Source organism: Hyposmocoma kahamanoa, unplaced genomic scaffold (assembly GCF_003589595.1).
Source record: "Hyposmocoma kahamanoa isolate Upper Pololo Valley unplaced genomic scaffold, ASM358959v1 92, whole genome shotgun sequence".
Classification (NCBI taxonomy): Eukaryota; Metazoa; Arthropoda; class Insecta; order Lepidoptera; family Cosmopterigidae; genus Hyposmocoma; species Hyposmocoma kahamanoa.
Genome location: NW_020654748.1, coordinates 4,784,638 through 4,790,637, shown reverse-complemented (window position 1 = coordinate 4,790,637; position 6,000 = coordinate 4,784,638). Strand labels below are relative to the sequence as shown.

At 34.2% G+C, this 6,000-nt stretch overlaps 1 protein-coding gene across 4 annotated transcripts in view; it reads right to left on the bottom strand.

The window, feature by feature from the left end:
• The window catches only part of LOC113236813, a 409,563-nt gene extending 404,180 nt beyond the window's left edge, over nucleotides 1-5,383 (bottom strand). For all 4 annotated transcript variants that reach the window (XR_003310980.1, XM_026473010.1, XM_026473007.1 and 1 more), the window contains exon 1: nucleotides 4,730-5,383. The gene's annotated coding sequence lies outside the window, so the exon portion shown is untranslated. The remainder of the gene's footprint in view (nucleotides 1-4,729) is intronic.
• Between the last annotated feature and the right edge of the window lie 617 nt (nucleotides 5,384-6,000).

Here is a 6,000-nt window from a genome sequence, read left to right as displayed (position 1 = left end):
TGTGTGTGTGTGTGTGTGTGTGTGTGTGTGTGTGTGTGTGTGTGTGTCGTGGGTGCCATGGATACACACATACGCAACCACCTGTTACACCCAAACTCACGAGAGATATAAATGTAGGCCAACCGCCATGGTAACCGTTCGGCCACGGAGGCAGTTACATTACACATACATCAACAGTATTTTATAAACTTAAAATATTTTTTACAAATACCGGTAATTCAACGCTTAGCGCTGGGAGCAAATTATTAAAATAAAGAAAAATTTGTGTTTATGTGAGTGTGAATGGTGTGATGTTTCAGCATGAGTCCTACTTGTACTTACTTACTATACTTTATGGTGATGTTTTATGTATGTCTCAGTGTGTGTTAGTTGTCTGACAGGTACAATTATGAAGAGTTGTGCGTTAAAAAAAAAAAGAAAAAGAATCGAAGGAGGAAGCGGTTATGTATACAGCGGGTTTAATTTTTATGTAGTACGGAATCAGTGACAGACATTAATTAGTACGGATTAAAAAGTATGGAATAATTTTATCATCAGACTCTAAGTGGAGGTAGCGATTGATTAAGAGAATTAGAAAGCTGAAACAGTACAGCGCCAACAACTGCCTGTGTGTACGTCTCGTATATTCCAAAAATATTCTGTATTTATTATAAAAAAGTAACCAATATGAACCTATTTCCATTTGGTGGTGTTTGAAAAATAGCAAAACTTCTAATTACAAAACAAACGGAATCAGATTTTATCGGTAATTAAATATTAAATACGTAATTTTTGCAAAGCTCAAGTTAAACTGGTCGATTTGAAGTGACACAATTGACGACACACGTCAATTGTTCCGAATTCAGGCTGGCCAATCGGAGTGCAGTTATCATCGTAATGATTTGGCAGAATAGTTTTCAAACAAATTAAATGACATTTCGTCTCTATTTCTGGTCATATACTCGATATTACAAGCACCCAGGACTTGTTAACTTATGTTTTAGGGTGTCGGGCGCAATGGCAGTGTCCCTAAGATCCATGCGATTTAAAGCTCTAAGTGGGACTACAACTGTTATGGACAGGCGTGTCGGTTAACACCAGGTGCACGACTTCAGGTCACTTGGTCATTATCATTATCATTACAAAAATAGCTCGGAAAATTTCTAAGGTTTAAAGACTTTCCTGTGACAGAAACGCCTGATGTCCTAAACGTCGTCGTTCAAAAATTCGCTTTTTTCAATAACAATTATCTAGCAGAATGGTTTATAAAAGAATATTGCGTTATTTTATTTCGTACTCCTTCATTTAGTACTAAATGTAAAAGAAAAGCTTTTTAGATATTCCAGCACAATAGGTATTTTATACGCAAAATACGTCTTACATTTAACAAAAATTTAGTAAACACATGCTATAAATGTGAAAAAGAAAATTCATTTCTACATCATGCAAGCTTTTATTTTTGTATTGCTGGTTGTACTTACACGCGTTCGTGTTTTGTTATTATTTGTGTGAATAATGAATAATTTCACTGAAAGTTAACGTTAAACTAAATTTAGTAAATGAATTAAAGATAAGTACTTTGTTAAAGTATAAAGGTTAAAGTTCTAAGTTAATGTCGCCAATGTCGTACTAGTAATATTTTTGTTTATCCATTAAATCACGTCTCACTGCTGGGCACGATCTCCTCTTAGGGGGGGTTCTAGGCCATAGTCCGCAACGCTGGCCCCATGAGGATTGGGAGATTAAGCACGTTTTCCGAAGGTCCTGAACCTTCTTTTACGTGCAGCTTTCATCACAATGTTCTCCTTCACCAAAAAGCTCATAATACATTTCAAATTAAATTTAGAACCTACGGCCTCTGTTTAAGAGGCAAGTCAAACTATTACGCTACCACAGCGTCTTAAAAATCGAATGCTTATTAAAAACCTCAAAATGACAGTGTCGAATTAAATATTTTTAATAGTATGAACACTTCTTATTTTCTTTTTATGATACTAAATGACTCTACCCTAAGCCTTCGCCTGAGAGGAGACCCGTGCCCAGCAGTGGGATGTATAAATGGGTTGATGATGATTCGATTTTTAAACATCTATTTTTTTATCCATTTATTATCTGTTTAACTTATTCAAACCAGAATTCATATAAAATTCAGTAATTATAAAGTGATTACATTATATGAACAACGGTAAGTATACAAAAGACCTTAAGCGTTTGGCATTGGGAAGAAATTTTAAAAATATCACCCGATGTCATTGGACTTGGCACCGATCCGCTGAAAATATCATCTTATTAAATATCTACAGCAAAGTGGGGTGATTCGCATTACACACATTGAAGCGTTTATTAAGATGCACAATTGTAAAGTTTATTTCTCAACGTTAACATGATTTATGCCTTTTGATATATGAGTCTGAACATAAATTGCCAAGGCCGATCAGGAATTTACGAAATAGGCTTCAGGTTGGACGGAGTAAGGACAAATTGTTCAGGTACGTTAAAAGTGAACATTGGTGATTGATCGTATGTCAAAAGTGCTTTTATCACATGAAAGTCATGAAAATAATATGAACTACAGGAAACAAATTATGTCTATGAGAAATATTATAACCCTCCTCTTTAAGCGCAAAAATGTTACCGATTTATTTTGTTCGTATAATCTTTAAAATTCTCTCTTGAAAAGTTATCATTTTGCGGATGTAGCCTTATTACATAGTGCGAATTGTACAAGGTATTTTTTTACACAAATGTTGGTAGGTGTATTGACGGTAGGGTTGGTTGTAGAGTGTGTCCAAGAGCTAGTGAATACCGACTCAGTAGTGAATGACTTCGTCCAGGGAAGTACTGCCACCTTACCTAAGAAGTAATGTGAGTATTACTACTTTCCCATTTTGAAGGGTTAAGGGCTTCAGGGTGACGGGCGGAGTGGCAGTGCCCCTCAGTCTTTGCGTTTGTAAGCTCTGAGTAGCACTGCGGAGTTCCGTATTGAAGACTAGGGAGTGCCACCAGAATCATAGGGACAAGGACTTTAGACTTTATTACCCAAGGTCGAAGATGCAAAATTAAGGATACTACCGCCTTTTCTTTCTATAAGGTGAACAATTTAAAGATGTCTGTAGCACAACTGTCGGTAAGAACAATTTGCAAAAAGAACTTTTCTAAATTGATTCTGCATTGAATATTCAAAGTGGTATCCCAAGGTAAATATGTTGCTCTTTTTGAGGCCAAGAAATTGGTGTGATTATTTTGCGCATTACTATTATTATTTATTGGTATCGAACCAGGTACCAGAGGTAGCTATTTTTATTTTCTTTATTTATTTATTGTTAATACTATATTAAACATTTTTTACAAATATATTATTGACAGTACAACAGCGGATTACTGTATGTAAATATGTGATATGTATAGAACATTGGGTAGAAAAATACATTAAAATTAGTACCTATTATGTTTTTTATACTACAAATTGACATTTTTTTTATTTACCATATTACGCTCGACCTCACACGACTTGCATACCGGTTTTCATGATCTCGCCATCTTTGGGGTCCTGGGTTCGATCCTCGGCCTGGTTAATGTAAAAAAACTAAGTTTTCTATATTGTCTCGGGGTCTGGGTGTTTGTGTTACCGTCGTTGTCTCCGATTTCCGTAGCACAAGTACTTCAATTACTTTAGGGTCAGGGTTGCCCTGTATGTGATGTCTAATATTTATTTTATTTCTTTTATACTCTTTCTCTCTTCATCACCAACTCATTTACACGTCCCGCTACTGGGCCCGGGCCTTCTTAGCAAATTGATTGTAATAGTTAATGTGATTGTATGTAATATAAATTATGTTATTATAAATACTACTAAGAAAAGTTTCGTTCAGTTTTCTATATAAACTTCAGTAATGTTTCTTAGATATATTCGAAATAGCATAGCAATATAATTACTTGCCTATTTTATTTTGTAATTCGCTTACTTGTTATAGTATATATATGAAATTTATGTATTTTTTGTACCTACCTATCTTGTCGTAATTAAGTTAGTTTTTGTGTAATATGACAAATAGATTTTTTTTTCTTAAATTTATCTAAACTTCCTCGCTGCGGACAAACTTGGAAAGGCTTTTATGAGCGATATTTATAAGATAATTTTCTATTTTTTGACGAATAAATAAAAAAAATTTATGACAATCTTCTGATTTAGCAGGGACTTTTATTCATCGATAGGTTACACTACACACCATATTATTACTTTGCTATATACTATTACTGCAAGCATTGCAGTTCAAATATATGCTTTATTTTCTAAATAACAAAGTAGATAGCTTTAAAGTGCATTTCTTATCTTAGTACAGTTGATGAAATGCCTTGAAAATGGATAATACTAGTGAATATTTTTAAACATGAGGCTACCAAACTCAAGTGCTCACTATGAGCTGAATAAAAGTAGAACATTGGCAACAATCTCGGTAGAGATTCGACAAGTTTTTATTTAAAGATCGAATCGTAATTCGTGATTTTCAATACTTATTGGCCCGGATTTTCGTAAGCCTGGGACTATTAATTTAATTAAAAAGTAGTCGTCACTTGTTTTTTATGTGCCTAAAATTTTATTACAACGTAAAATTGTTAAGAATATAATGTTCTTTTTTTAAAAAGATAAAATCCACTCTCTGCCACAGATTTAAATCTTGATGCTCGTAGAAACTTCCTATAAAATCCAATACTTTAAAATAAAAACCTTCATAAAATTTCTACTTACCGATAAAACTTTAAAGTAGATAAGCTATGTCATAAATGTTTGCACAACAACACCAAAACACTCACTAAATTTACAAATTTTCTAGAATAAACACACTTATTAAATTGTCTTTCTACACATGGGATGAAGCACACATCTATAAATAAAGTTCTAAAGTATATTTTTAGAAACACTAATTGTATTTTAAAATGTCTTTGGTCACACTTATTGTTCTATTTTAAGGATTTAGAAAATAATGTTCAAAACCATTTGTAAATAGAGTGTAAATATTTGTTAAAAATCGTGTGTAAAGGTCTAAAGGTTGCAGTTAGAAAGTTTCAGTCGTTTTTTATGTATAAATAGATAGGATTTCTTGAGATGCATTATCGGATTAAATAAAAAATAAAAAAGTGGATAGTGCAGAGAAATCTGAAGTAGATTATATCACTTGTTTTTAATATTTAAAAGTCCGCAAAAGTTCTCGAAACCGACTGAATGTATCATTTTCTTTAATCGCGTGGTTCGTTCGTTGATATTATCGTGGGTTTGAGTGGTTAGACGGGTTATTGTAGTTGTTTAAATAGTTTGAATTTTTATTTTCGTTTGGTCGATCGTAGTCCATGGGTGGCGCGCGGGATGGTCGCGGTACGTGTTTCGAGCGCGGAGTTCGACTGTGGACTGACGGTGTAAATGCCGCCCTATCGCGATAAATGCTGTAATGTTCCCGCATACACCACTACATATACAGTGTTACGGAACATTCGAACCCACCATGCATTTTCAAATGTTCACATTTTTTTCTATTACCCTTGTTTGTACACATTTTTCATTTTGCACGTACACTTGAGTGTGATAGAGACATGATTGTGGTATTGGTGTTTTTTTTTTATTAAAAATTTTATATACATTGAGTTAAAGATTCGAAGGCGACCTCGAACCTCTGAGTTTTTCGGAATTTGTGTGCGAAATTAAACTTGAAATTTATTATGAGCTTTTCGGTGAGGGAAAACATAGTGATGGAACCTGCACATCGAAGAAGGTTCAACACTCGGGAAACGTGTGAAGTATTCAACTCGCATTGAGCCAGCATGGCAGACTATGGCTTAAACACTTGCCTAAGATTAGACCTGTGCCCAGCAGTGGGCGTATACATAGATTGATGATGATGATGTAAATTATAAGTTATTAAGAAATTCAGCACTAACTTCAATCAGTAATATCAGCATCACTGCGTTCCGGTTTTGAAGAGTAAGGGTGCTGGTAAAATTACAGCCTTTTCAACTTACGTCTCA